The 15,489-nt window shown below is 42.4% G+C and overlaps 1 protein-coding gene and 1 long non-coding RNA gene across 6 annotated transcripts in view; one reads left to right on the forward strand and one right to left on the reverse strand.

Moving 5' to 3' along the window:
• Positions 1–15,489, forward strand: part of LOC126210404 (speckle-type POZ protein-like) — a 711,709-nt gene that overhangs the window by 429,391 nt on the left and 266,829 nt on the right. The gene's annotated exons all lie outside the window — the stretch shown is intronic.
• LOC126210418 (uncharacterized) overlaps positions 1–15,489 on the reverse strand; it is a 313,609-nt gene that overhangs the window by 248,344 nt on the left and 49,776 nt on the right. The window lies entirely within an intron of this gene.

Consider the following 15,489-nt stretch of genomic DNA (forward strand, 5'->3'; position numbering starts at 1 on the left):
CCGGTACGTGTTGTTATGCCCACTGAGGAAAATAACTTCATTAAATTTAAAAATGCTCACCACCAGCAGCGTTGTCCTTTTGTTGTGTACGCCGATTTTGATGCTTGCTGGCTCCTATTACTCGTTGTGAAGGGAATCCCTTAGCCTCACACACAACCTTCACACAAAAACATGTACCTTATGCGGCTGCGTTCCAAGTTGTATGCGCATATGATTGTAAACTTAATAACTATCAGTCTTATGTAGGGGGCGATCCATCGGTTTGCCTTCTCACTGAGCTTGGAAAACTTTCATGGCAAGTTCACAAGCTCTACAGCATCAATATTCCCATGACCAAATCAAAGGAAAATGATGACTTGTATGAAAAGGCTGTTAATTGTCATATTTGCGGGCTGGTCTTAGATAGAAAAGCTGAGACTCCTCGTAGAGACCATTGTCATCTTACGGGTAAGTTCCGCGGTGCAGCTCACAAAGCATGCAACTTGAAGAAACAATCCACAGTGACGCGATAATAGAGGACAAACATTATCCGCCACAGGAACGTAGGTAGAACCAGGGTAATAATAATGGAAACCAACCAATAAAAATGGAATGGATCAACCAGTGCAGAACTGGAGAGCGAGTGAAGACCGCAATCCAGAACCTACACAAATAATCAAAATACGTCCGGCGAACCCTGGCCGTACGCAAACTGCGCAAAACAGACAAGAATGACTAGGGCTGCACACTCGGCTGCGGAAGAACGCGGCCGGGAACAATGTAGTGTATAATTAGATTAGATTTTTGTGATTTGTTGGCGATGTTTATTTGTATTAGTATAGGCAGTGTTTTATTTGTGTTTTGTGATTATTTGTTTTATGTTGTGTGTATTTATTTTCCTATTTTCATGTGCTTGTCTTATTTTGGTATGGTTTGTTGTATATTATGTGTTTGATGTTAAATTTTGTTGTATGGGGACCACTGGGTCGCTTAGTATAGAAAATTTGCTTCAGCTATGACACGACCAATATTTAGAAGTATTAGATTAATTATAGAAGGGGTTATCTTATGTAGATAACTTCCTATACAAAATTTTATGGCAAGGCTATTGGACCGGAGAGCTTTCAGGATAATATCTGGCTCTGTGGTGGATGGATTTGGGGTGTGTTGAGCGTGTTGTGATGTGGTAGGTGGATATTGCGTCCCACCGAATGTGTTGCGTTTCTTGAGACGAGTGCCTGGTATGACGTCCGACTCGGTAGTGTTCAGGACCCACCCGTTGCGTTATCGGCGTATGGCGATTGTGGGTGTTTCGGGTGATAATTATGAGGTGGTCTGTCCGACGCAGTAGTGTTCGAGACGCACCTGTTATCTCAATTGTGTTGATAGTGTGAGTCCGGTGATCAAAACGACTATCCGGTAGCCAGTCAATCCAAATTAGGCGATAGGGACGCATCAAACATGGATAATTCGTAATCGGCGCGATGAGGATGTTGTGTGAAAAGACGAGTTTTGAGCCGTCATAGATAGACGTAAATCAGGTGGCTGGTCGCACGCAATAGCGTGATCGACAGAGCTTATTGATGATTTGGGCCGTAGGAGTGTTGTAGAGACGTATTACCGACGCTAGCCGAGTCTGGGCTTAACTATTTGAGTTAAGCAGAGACGCTAAATCACCACGCCAGTCAGTTTAAAGGATGATAATGAAGGTCACAACAAAAGATAGATGCTCTCAAGTCCAGCCACGAACCTTGACCACTATCACTGATTTTTACTTGTCTAACGTGTAAAACTAACTCTTGTTTTGTTCAACAGATAAGCATGACGTTGAATTGAGCCTGCCGTTACAGACAGAAGCAGACTAGGAGCGGAAGACCAATGCCATAATCAGTCAAACTAGCGTCGTCTTCAGAATTAGACTAACTGTTCTAAAACATATTAATCTTTAACACCACCAGTGGTTGAATTCGTTGTGTGGTGAGCAGATCGAGCGTCTTCATCACACAAGTTGCTGTGTGGGACGGAGAGCACGTAAGAATGGCGTCATCAGCTGAGTTGTATGGGAGCCAAACGAAATCAAATTGAATGATGGATGAGTCTGCGAAACGTAATCCGAGTGGTCCTATACTTTCGGTTCCTCTGAGAAGGTAAATATGCGGTTAATTTCTTCCTTGATTACAACACCGAACATTTGGTGAAGAGAGTCTTATTGCACTCCAAGTAATAGTATTACAGGGAGGAGATATTGCTGCTGTCATGGAGGTCAGTCAGTGGCATCAAAGTTATAGTGTAAATTGAGGATATATGGATAGGTACGAGGCTGGACATTACTGAAATAGACTGAACAAGGGTGTGCGATAGACTGATGTAAAAATCGAGGCTGTTGGCAGTTTAAGTACAATACATTCTATCTCGGTGTTGGCATCTTTGGCCGCAACAGTGACAGTGTATCATTTACTCACTGTGGATGCTACGATGAATTTAGCAACTGTAGAGGCAACACACTGCGTATTTCTAAAGCATCAACCACACATGCACCTCTGTGGTATACTCTGTTGTAAGGGACTCGTCTTGTAGAAGATGGTGGATACTAGGAGAGAGTTTATATACGAGGATTGGACATTTAACAGTGGACCCTATTTATTTACAGCTCATACAAAATAAATATGTCTTTCAAAGTTTTATTGACCTTCAAAGTAGTCTCCAGCATAGTGTATAACCCTTGCCAGTGATGCTCTTAGCAGTGTCACATGTGCCGACAGTTCGAGTGGCGCGATCGGTTAATCGATGAGTTGCAGCAGTCGTCAAGCAATTGCTGTGAAGTGTTTCCTTCAGTCAGAAATCGAGTTGAACTCACGAGGACTTACGTCAGGGGGCCGCAGTAGGTGGTACAGCACTCAGCAATCCCATCAGTCAAACAAATCAGTAACGGTTTGCACTCTACGTGCTTGAGCATTGTTCTGCAAAATGATGGTCAGGTCCCGCAGAAAGTGTCATCACTTCTGTCTCTAAGCTGCTCGTAGGTTGTGTTCCAAAACATGTAGTGCTTTTACTCGATATTTATTATTATTTCACAGAGAAATATTACATCATCATCATCGTCATCATTATCATCTTTTCCATACCTCTCCTCCGGAAGTAAGTACCATCTTGACAGTGATGGCGATGCGGGGCTATCGGGGTTAGCTTCTGAAACTAAAATCAATAAATAAATAAATAACCTCAAAACAAAATGAAATTAGTTTTGTGCATCACATAGACAAAGAATCAGTTATGCACCGAATTTTCTGTGTATTAGCATACCCTGTCATAGATACCTTGCTATTTCGAGTCAGATAGTATCGCTTTTGTAATGATTCGCTTTTGTAATGAACCTCGCTTGTAGTTACCGGTACTCATAACTGCGACAAGCACTAAACAATACTACTTGTAAGCCGTATATTTAGGAATGAAGTACCATCGACATTAATGGAAAACGAAGATGATGTATAATTTGATCGATATTTCATGGCTGTAAGCTGTAGGGAATAGAATAATCGAATCAAGCACGTTTAATAGACTGAATCGAGGTCTCGTAAGCCATTAGCCGGCTGCCGAAATATTAATGCGTGAAGCACGTAACTGCCACCGTCACAACTTAGCAAAAGATTTGGCAGGGAGCCGAGAACTTTCAGACCGTGTGTAAAATCGGTAAGCAAGTCTAAGGATTCCAGTCAGTTCCTTGTTGACCAGTCTGGTGCAGCAGTTGAAGATATCAAAAGCCAAACCTAAGTTTAAAATTTCACGTTTAAGACGTCGTTCAAGCATGAAAACCGTACAAACATGCAGTCTCTTGACCTTCGGACGGACCCCCGTATGGAAGATGTATAACTGACATAAGGAAGCATCGTCAAGATTTGAAAAACAGACAAATCATCTGGTCCGGATGGCATTCCCGTTAGATTTTAGAAGGAGTGCTCCAGGGAATTGGTCCATCACCCCGCCTCTCTCTCTCTCTTTCTTTCTCGTCCAATACGAAGATCGAAACGAATGGTATAAAGGAACGAAAGAAAGCGCTGGTCACTCCAGTATACAAGAAAGATGAAGGAACAGACCTCAAAATTACAGACCAATATCCCTAACTTCGGACTGCTCCCGAATCTTTGTACGTATTCTCAGTTCGAATATAATAAAGATTCTTGAGGCTATGCTGTTTATGTTGATGAATCAGCATGATTTTAGAAAGCATCATTCGTTCAAAACTCGGCATGCCTTTATTTCACATGATATATCTAGAAACTATAAAGGAAGGTAACAGGTGGATTACATATTCTAGATTTCTGGAAGGTATATGACACGATCTCCCATCGCAGCCCGTTAACTAGGGCACGAGCATATGTATCAGGCTCAGAGATACGAGAGTGGCTATATCCAATATGCAGCCCAGTGCAATTGGATAGCTGCTGTTCTCTTTATACTTAAATGATTTGGCGGGTCAGTAGTCTGCCTACGATGCAGCGGTCTACGATAAGTCATCAAAGCTGAGTGATTGTAGGAGGACACAAGACGATTTAGACAAAATTTCCATTTGGTGTGATGAATGGTCGCTAGCCTTAAATGCGGAAAAAATGCAAGTTAATGCTGATGAGTAGGAATAATAAACCAGTAACTTTCAGGTGAAGTATTACTATCGTCATGCTTACTTCACTGGTGGGATTGATCCGTTCCAGGTCATGTTGAAGAATTTCGGCGAATGGCTTCTAGATTTGTTACCTGTAAGTGCCATGGAGCTGCTTTCAGAACTCAAACAGAAGTCCTTGGAGGACTGTGTTCTTTCCTAGGAACTGTAAACACAAAATTTAGAGACCCTCATTTCAAGGTAACTACCAAACGACTCTACTGCAGCTAACATTAATTGCGCATAAGGACCACGAAGATCAAATACGAAAAAAGTAGACCTCGTATGGAAGCGTCCAGACAGCGTTTCTACCATCACTCTATTTAAGGGGATACGGAATCGGATTTTGGGTTAAAAAATCGAATTTTTTTTAATTGGCGTATTATATTCTGCCATGTTTCCTCTTTAAAATGACGTATCATACATAGCTCTACTACAATTATAACTATTTTATTTTTATATATTTGTGAGATCGGGTATTGCGCTTTAGTTATACACGTCTCTCGTGGCTGACCATGAACTTTTTGGCAGTACCTTTAAAGTGACATGAATTCAAATATCCCGGTTTCCAGCGACTATTTATACACTAGTTGCCCGAAAATGTTTCTCTCTGGTTTCCTCAAGTTACTCTTTGACTTTGTGGCGGGACTGTTTTGTAAACAGTGTGATATAAGAAAGTAGTTGTTGTTATTTCGTATTTAGTGCTTCATTTTTCGCAGTGAAAATGCCTAGAGCTAAAGCAAAAGTATTTAAAAAGCGTGTGAACTGGCAAAAGAAAAGAAATAATGATTCATTAGCAAAGCAAAGCAGTTCATCATCATCACTGTTGGAAAATGTGAATCCACTTATTACTGATTTGCCGAACGAACTTACACCAAATGAAAACAGTGCTTCTCATAAAAAACTAAGAGATTTGGAAGAGAAATATAATTTACTTGATAGAGGGAATGAAGTTTTTGAACTCATTGATACGAATATATTGTGTGAAGCTCTTGAAAACAGTTTGTGCTGCAAAAAATGTCATGGAAACGTTTCTCTGAAAGTAGAATCCCATGTTGGCCTGGCTGCCCAGTTTAATTTAATATGCAGTGTTTGTAAATACAGCTGTAAGTTTCCAAGTTCGGTTTCAGTAACTGTAAATAATGGATACAAGAAAACTGAACTTTATAGTGTAAATATTAGGTTAGTTTATGGATTCCGAGCAATTGGTAAGGGCAAAGCAGCTGGTGATATGCTATGTGGTGTTCTAAATCTTCCAAGTGCACCTTCAAAGTTTGAAGCTTACAATTATGTACTAGGATCTGCAGTTGAAGATGTAGCACAGAAGTCAATGCAGGTTGCTGTGGAAGAAGCAGTGGAAGAAAATGACGGCAGTCGTGACCTCACAGTGGCGTTTGATGGCACGTGGCAGAAAAGGGGCCACACCTCCAACAATGGTGTTGTAACAGCAACTAGTGTTGATACTGGCAAGGTTATTGATGTTGCAATAATGTCTAAATACTGTAGGTGCACAGGCAGGCTGAAAAATGAACACAGTGATGACTGTATTGCTAATTATTATGGTAGTAGTGGTGGCATGGAGGTTGCTGGGGTGAAGAAAATTTTTCATCGCTCTTCACAGTGGTATAATGTTCGCTATGTCAAATATCTGGGAGATGGTGACTCTAAAGCATTCAAAGAAGTTTTGGAAAGCAAACCATATGGGAACAGTGTAAATATAAGCAAACTTGAATGTATAGGACATGTGCAGAAGAGAATGGGTGCCAGGCTGAGAAGGTTAAAATCAGTTATGAAAGGGAAAAAACTAGATGATGGGAAAACCTTGGATGGCAGAGGAAGATTGACTGATTCCATAATAGACCACATTCAGAACTGCTATGGCCTTGCAATCAGGCAAAATACAGGCAATCTTGAAGAAATGAGGAGAGCTATATGGGCTTTATATTTCCACACCGCATCCACGGATGAGCATCCACAACATGGTTTGTGCCCCAAAGGTGAAAACAGCTGCTGTAAATACAATAGGGGACTAACAACAGGAGAGAAATACATTCACCACCACAGTCTACCATCAGCCATCATGGCAGAAATAAAGCCCATTTTCAGAGATCTGGCTGACAGAAGTCTTCTGATGAAATGTCTTCACGGAAAAACGCAGAACCCCAACGAGTGCTTGAATAGTGTGATATGGCATCGTCTCCCAAAAACAGTGTTTGTCGGAATTAATACACTACATTTTGGTGTGTATGATGCTGTGGCAACCTTCAATCTTGGAAATATAACTAAATGCCAGGTCCTTCAAAAGTTGGGTATGTGTGTTGGTTCCCGTACGGTACGTGCTATGTTCTTTTTAGATCAGCACAGACTAAGGCATGCTGATAATATAATCAAGACATTAGTGAAAAAAGCAAGACAGGTGCAGAGGGGTGCCAAAAGAAGACTTGAAGATGATTATGAAGACTGTGAAGGGGGTATTAGCTACGGATCAGGAATGTTTTAATCTTCTTTCTCCGTTTCCCGTAAGTTTACTTTTTACTTCATCTAGGAACATTATCTCAGGTACTGGTCAACCTAGAAGTCTGAAATTTTTATGACGTAGTGACATAGGTCCCTATTACATACTGAAACAACGATTTTTTAATTACTTGATTTACAAAAGACTTAGGGGTGATAGTCTAGTAAAAAGCGATGGAAAAAATTTACTTAAAAATAAATGTACAATATCTCTGTAAGAAAATACTTTGACAATAAACTGTTGTTTCAGTATTGTTGTAACATATGAATGCACATACAGTAAAATTTTTACCTCTCTGTCTCCAGTAGTTTGTGAGAAAATGTTCCCTATAGTAGGCATATATTAACATTGCGGGGATAGGTGATTCCGTATCCCCTTAAGATTAATTGTACATGGAGCCCATTGAACTTAAAGAATTCGAAACATGCAATGCCGTAGACGTATACAAAGAAAAAAAAAAACTCTGATAACTTCTCTGTAATGCAGTAGAAACACGCATACATGAAAAGCAGGAAATACACCCTTCTCAAAGTTAGCTAATATCAACTCTGGCAGCTTGTAGGTGTAGGGTAGAGTTTCGATGTTTCTGTCGCTGGTTTCGAGTGGTTCTGCGAATTTTTTTCTTGGCAGGATAACACCAGTTGTATGGTATCGTCAGTTTTCGCGGCGTATTGCGATTTTATGCCGTCCTTCTGTAGTGCTTTGCATATAGTTGTGTAATTAGGGCCTATCTTTGTGATTAATTACGCAATTAGGATCGATCTTTGCTTCAGTTTCTCGACCAAAATAAATAAAGTAAACTAACCTAACCTTCCTCTCCCGCATCTAGACATGTTTCATGTGTTGGGGGTGCACTTGAGCATTCCGTCCAGGAGCATCAGGGTTCGAGTCCCAGAAAGGGCTCCGGTATTTTTTAATTTCGTATCAATTCGATGTGTGTCTGGTGGTTTAATTGTGTTAGGTGGGAGCACTTGGCCTTTCCACCCAGGAGGAGCAGGGTTCGAGTTCCAGAAAGGGTTTCTCTCTCTATGTCACAACCCCGCGCCGGTAATAACGACTAGAGAGTCACCACTTGCCGGATACACTGCGTGCGACCTTGTTGTTGTCTACTAACGATGCTTTGGAATGGACTCTCTCTATGTCACAACCCTCTACGGTAATAACAATTAGAGAGGCACCACGTGCCGGATACATTGCGTGCGACCTTCGACTAACGATGCTTTGGAAGGGTGACGGTGTTATGAAAACAGTTCATAATGACTCTGACGTCACGGCCGCGATCTTGGATAACGGTATTTTGGAATAGAACCAGCCCTGTTACAATACTGGTGTTTGCTTCGTGATACATCACCCGTGTTAAAATGGACCGTGTACCAATTGTGGAAAAGGTCGATATCGTATTGATGTACGGCTATTGTAATAAAATGGCCAACGGGCGTGTGCTATGTATGCTGCTTACAAGGGAACCTCCCCATCGCACCCCCCTCAGATTTAGTTATAAGTTGGCAGAGTGGATAGGCCTTGAAAAATTGAACACAGATCAATCGAGAAAACAGGAAGAAGTTATGTGGAACTATGAAAAAAATAAGCAAAATGTTACTACAAGATGTTTCACTGCATGACAGAATGGCGATGTACTTCCAACTTGATGGATGTCCGAGACATAGCTCGCGTGCGGTTGAAGCGGTATTGAATAGCATATTTCGTGACAGGTGGATTGGTCGTCGAAGCACCATACCATGACCTGCACTTTCACCGGATCTGACGTCCCCGGATTTCTTTCTGTGGGGAAAGTTGAAGGATATTTGCTATCGTGATCCACCGACAACGCCTGACAACATGCATCAGCGCTTTGTCAATGCATCTGCAAACATTACGAAAGGTGAACTTCTAGCTGTTGAGAGGAATGTCGTTACACGTATTGCCAAATGCATTGAGGTTGACGGACATAATTTTGAGCATTTATTGCATTAATGTGGTATTTACAGGTAATCAGCATGCGTTATCAGGTACACGTATCACATTGGAACAACCGAAATAAAATGTTCAAACATATCTATGTTCTGTATTTTAATTGAAAACTCCTACTTGTTACCAACTGTTCGTCTAAAATTGTGAGTCATATGTTTGTGACTATTACAGCGCCATCCAGCACTAAACGAAAAAAGAGGTCCAACTAAAACATTGATATTTCTTTACGTACTACACGAATGTGTAATAAAAATGGGGATTCCTATTTAAAGAAACGCAGTTGATATCCGTTTGACCTATGGCAGCGCCATCTAGCGGGCTAACCGTAGCGCCATCTGGTTTCCCCCTTCAAGCTAGACTAGTTTCGTTCATTGTAGTTTTTTCGTTTGACGCTTATGTCGTGAGATATTTTGCCCGGTCACGATCAATGGACCACCCTGGTCCATCGAAAACTATGCATTGGATAAAAGTAGGGGGTAAGAAAAGTTCGTAATCTCAAAGGGGGACATCAAATGATTCTAGAAGTGACCCCCATTTTTATTTCAGATTTGGATTTTCCCGTAAAAATTAATCAAGCTTTGTGTGAAACATTTTTTAAAACCGTTGACAGATTGCGCTGAAATCTTGAAACAAGTAAAATTGGGGAAGAACTCTAATTTCGAAAGATCCGAGAAGGTCGCATCAAACCGATAAAAAATGTGCACCATTTCTTTCATTAGGCCAAATTCAGCTATTGTTTTACAAAATGTATCCTACTCGCCACAGTTTTTTATGGAAGGAGGCGGAATGGTATTAAAATCTCGTTAGGGAACTTTTCACAATTGTATTACACGACTGAGGCGCTTCCGTGGCCCAACTGGTAACTATGGCCCAGTATAAAGGTAGGTGCATTGCGATCAGACATTGTGAACCGTAAATATCAAATGACTAAAGTAAATTATTCTTTAGCGAAACATGGCTCACTAGCCTCCTACAGAGATTGTTGATATGATGCTAATTGTAGGTGAATGCCATAACAATTACGCTCCAGCTGCGTAACTGAATGCTGATCGTTTCCCAGACGACATCCAAGAGAAAATGTTATTCGAAATTGCACTCAATGAGCCCGGAATGGATACATGCACCATCCACCTCGTTATCGCGAATAAAATGAAAATGACGCTCGTAGCCTTACCGTTCTCGCCTGTGTCCAACTGGATCCCGAAACTAGTAGTCGTGCGATTCTGAGACAAACTGGAATACCGAAATCAACTGTTTTGAGGATTTCACACTGACACAGGGATTAACAACGAAAGATATGCATTTCTGCCAATGGGCCTTGGAAATGATAACAGGTGAAAATGACTTTTTTAGATACGTTATGTTCACCTATCAAGCCACATTCAAAAACAATGGCGAATTAAATCGCCATGGTTGTCATTATTGGTCCCCTGCCAATCCACAAAGGCAGAGACCCGTTGACAATCAACACAAATGGTCGATAGTGGTCTGGTGTGGAATTTTAAAAGGTTACTTGATAGGACCGTATTTTTTTAACCGAAATGTTACTGGGGAATCCTATTTACAACTTCTTAAATTTACGGTACCTAGTCGGTGGATAGGACGCGGCGGATGAGTTCAGTGGCCTCCACCTTGACCAGATCTAACATCTCATTTTCTTTTGTGGGGTTATTTAAAAAGTATTGTTTTTGAAGCCCACAACCAGAAACGGTATGGAGCAACGCATTCGCGTGTGCAGCCACACCAAGGGATGTGCTGCTCAAAACTGTGGGCAACTTTCGCAGACGACTGACTTCATGCACTGAAGAAATGGGGGTAAGTTTGAACAATTTCTTGGTGGCTAATTGCATTAATTAAGCACCCCAAACTGAGATACAAGGGGACTCACACTAATAAACCACCCCACGGGAACATCATTCTATTACGTCCATGTACCTTAATTTGTCGTAACGAAAGAATTGGTGTATATTTTTTATTGGTTTAATGCGTCTTTCTAGGATTCTAAACTATTTTACTTTTTTCTCGATTTCAGCGCAATCTGTCAATGGTTTTAAAAAGAATTTCAGACAAAACTTTATTACTTTTTTATGGAGAATCGGAATCTGCAATAAAAATGGGTGTTTCCATTTCAGATTTAAATGTTTCCCCTTGCACGAGCCAAGGGGGTGGTTGCTGGCGGTCACGTGTAGTATCATTTCATGTCCCCCTTTGAGCTTAGGAACTTGTCTGATCCACTATTTTTACCCGATGTATAGTTTTTGAGATAATCTCATCCGAAACTTCAGATTGACCGCAATATATATATATATATTCCAGACTGGGAAACATAAGGCAAGTGCGTCTATAATTACTAGGCCTTAAAAAATAGCAGTGCGTAAATCCACAAGATCTTTTGAAGTGATGATGCCGGCCGGAGTGGCCGTGCGGTTCTAGGCGCTACAGTCTGGAGCCGAGCGACCGCTACGGCCGCAGGTTCGAATCCTGCCTCGGGCATGGTTGTGCGTGATGTCCTTAGGTTAGTTGGGTTTAATTAGTTCTAAGTTCTAGGTGACTGATGACCTCAGAAGTTAAGTCGCATAGTGCTCAGAGCCATTTTTGAAGTGATGCACTCTGCTATACTGTGGCTAAAAGCCAAACTCTGAAAAGAGACCCCAGTCTCCAGAAAACGCAATGTTACAACCAGCCTGCAACATAACAGGGCATGTACCGTTATTTTATCAGTGATCTTGGCTGGTCACGAAACCTGCAAACATATGATTTAATTCTTTCTTTCGACAATGTGAGATAGTCCCCCTCATCTCTGAGTCACACTTGCTAATTCCGTCTTCTATTATCACAGGGAGCAGTTTCTAGAAACAGGCCATGTCCAGCCTCACGAAGTTCCGGAATTCCTGCGGATCTCCAGGCCTCACTTCTTTCATTAGCAGTGAATATATTCGAATGCCTTCGTTCCTTCCTTTCAGCAACTGGCTTTTAAACACTTAAGAAACGCATGAACACTGGCCCAGAGTCGAACTCAACCAAATGTGGCTTTTAGTTTTCACCGTTGATCCTTAATCCGAATAATTAGTCACTACCAGGGCAATAGCCCCTAAAATAAGCGCGTCCTCCATGTGTAAAATGCAGTGTAAATGTAAATTTAGATACACATATACTTGTGTAACCAAGTGTCGTAATATAAAACTAACTGTTGAGCCCGTAATTCAGAACAGTAGTAACCTATACCAGAGAAAACAGTCAATTAATAAATAATAAGAAGAAAACAACTTGTTATTAAACAGGATCCTTGACCTCAAATAATTTGAACGAATGATGTTACAATATGTCACACTGTTCCCCTTGTGTTTCCCGTGGTAGAACGGACGACTTTACAAGGGATCAGACAGTTCTATTTGCGTTTTGCGCGTTACTACAGTCTACTGCGCATGTGCGGCAGGTAAATTCCTCGTGGATGCTGTAATAGGTCGACTTTAACCAGCCTGTAATTACACATATGCACGCTTGGGGCGCTGGTGCATAGGTGTACAGTTTAGGCGCACCGTCTAGTACGTGCTTCACAGTCTGGACCTCACAGTGAGCGTCCCAGCGTCTGTTCAGTAAGCGGGTTTTGATGTTTGTGTCGCCGAAGCGCTTGTGCTGTGATGATCGTTTGCCTGCGAGCTGGGCTGCATGCATTTAGGCCGTTTGCCGTACCTGTTAAATTAACACAAGTCCACTGAACTACAGTGTGATCCGAACTGAAGCGTTGGTCGGTCGCGCGTCTTGTAGTCCTATCCTATGAGAGTTCACACTTTCATTTTGTAATTACTGTTGTATTTTAATTTCCTGTTAATGGGACAGAGTAGTTAACGTTTAAACGTGTCATTACCGTTTATGCTGTCAGTGGGGGTTCAATCCAGACGTCTTGTCACCGTGTGCATTCGGATTTTTATATTATACTATTGAAATTTAATGCTGTATCTATTTCTGTTGTAAGCAGACTGTGTCAAAAAAAATGGTTCAAATGGTTCTGAGCACTATGGGACTTAACATCTGTGGTCATCAGTCCCCTAGAAACTTCCTGGCAGATTAAAACTGTGTGCCCGACCGAGACTCGAACTCGGGACCTTTGCCTTTCGCGGGCAAGTGCTCTACCAACTGAGCTACCGAAGCATGACTCACGCCCGGTACTCACAGCTTTACTTCTGCCAGTACCTCGTCTCCTACCTTCCAAACTTTACAGAAGCTCTCCTGCGAACCTTGCAGAACTAGCACTCCTGAAAGAAAGGATATTGCGGAGACATGGGTTAGCCACAGCCTGGGGGATGTTTCCAGAATGAGATTTTCACTCTGCAGCGGAGTGTGTGCTGATATGAAACTTCCTGGCAGATTAAAACTGTGTTTTCACTCTGCAGCGGAGTGTGCGCTGATATGAAACTTCCTGGCAGATTAAAACTGAAAATCTCATTCTGGAAACATTCCCCAGGCTGTGGCTAAGCCATGTCTCCGCAATATCCTTTCTTTCAGGAGTGCTGGTTCTGCAAGGTTCGCAGGAGAGCTTCTGTAAAGTTTGGAAGCTAGGAGACGAGGTACTGGCAGAAGTAAAGCTGTGAGTACCGGGCGTGAGTCGTGCTTCGGCAGCTCAGTTGGTAGAGCACTTGCCCGCGAAAGGCAAAGGTCCCGAGTTCGAGTCTCGGTCGGGCACACAGTTTTAATCTGCCAGGAAGTTTCATATCAGCGCACACTCCGCTGCAGAGTGAAAATCTCATTCTGGAGTCCCCTAGAACTTAGAACTACTTAAACCTAACTAACCTAACGACATCACACACATCCATGCCCGAGGCAGGATTCGAACCTGCGACCGTAGCAGTCGCGCGGTTTCGGACTGAGCGCCTGAACCGCTAGACCACCGCGGCCGGCCAGACTGTGTGTCATGTACGGTTTCTTTATTATGCTGTGTAATGGTGCGTGGGCCGGTTGGCTGAATCTGAATACCTCACTGTGTCTGTTAGTCAAAGGTTTCAGTATGTATCATGATCAGACAAGGTAACAGGTTAAGGACTTGTCAAGTTCCTGTGCTCGAGAAAAAGCCTTCGGTGTTAGACATTTGTGTACTAAATTGCTCCTTTTCATTTTAAAAATGTGTACCATTGTATTTTGGATAGCTCGGTAATTACTGTGTCGTATGTTTCAAGACAGGGGCTACTCAGTAGGACGTCGCTATCAGGAGAAAATAAATTTGTGTCGTACGGATCGGAGTGTGGAATGTCAGATCCCTTAATCGGGCATGCAGGTTAGAACATTTAAAAAGGGAAATGGATAGGTTTGTACAGGATGGCGGGTATGGGCAGGCGGTGGGCGTTATGGAATAATAGTGTAAATTTTAGAGAAAGGCTATTTATTGGCTAAAGCATGATGAAAGGGGCTACATAGGCCTAGGGAGGTGAGGGTGAGCCAGAGCTTACAATTTGGCGAACATTGTTCGCGAAGCTACCGAAAGTGGTTGTCTGCCAAAACTAAGTCCACAGTGCCGCAGCACCGGGAGAAGCGGGGGATGTTCAGTGCTACAGGGCGCGCATCCGACTCGCGGGTGAGCAAGAATACAAGAGAGCGGGCCCGGCGAAGGGCGGCCGGGTATATTCGACGCACCACGCGGCTTCCTCCACCCTGATTGGTCAGGACCGAGCAAACCGTGCGGGCGGCATGGAACTTTCCAGAGCGTTGCCTGCTAAGCGACGCCTGGGGCGGCGTTAACTCGTCAGCACACGAGAGAGGCGCGTGATCAAGGTGCCCTTTCTCGGTGCTGACTTCCTGTTACTAGACCGTGGGACGAAGGAATTTACAGGCAGCTAACACTGCCGGCCGTGGCTTGGCCGTAATGGAAAAACGAAGTTACCGGTTTGAGGCTCAAATAATAAAGTAAAATCCCCTATTGTCTGGCTCATCCTTTACATTCCTCCCCCTTCCGTGGGAGCGGAGAACGTATGTGAAATCGCTCAATGTAATTATTTGAATGTAAACAAATTTAGCTTGCAAAACAAAGTGAACATTACTTGATTAAGAATGGCCCTCACGGAAGACGGCAGGGGTCTTAATCTATGAGAGGGTATAGAGATTCTAAAGACCTCCTATGGGTCGCAAGGGGACTTACATACCTGAATCATCATAAAATATCAAATCATCATAAAATATCAAAACATCATAAAATATCAAAACAAAATTAGAACAAAACATAACAGTGTGAATTAGGTAAACATGCCAAGTGTTCTTGTTGCTAAGTTGAAGTAAAAGTTTTTTTCTTTTGTTGGAATAAGTTGAAAATGTAAAGATATCACCACTGGTGAGTCACTGCGGGGGGGCGCGTGGCGTGAGGCGGCGTGGTGTGTTG

Source organism: Schistocerca nitens, chromosome 10, assembly GCF_023898315.1.
Source record: "Schistocerca nitens isolate TAMUIC-IGC-003100 chromosome 10, iqSchNite1.1, whole genome shotgun sequence".
Classification (NCBI taxonomy): Eukaryota; Metazoa; Arthropoda; class Insecta; order Orthoptera; family Acrididae; genus Schistocerca; species Schistocerca nitens.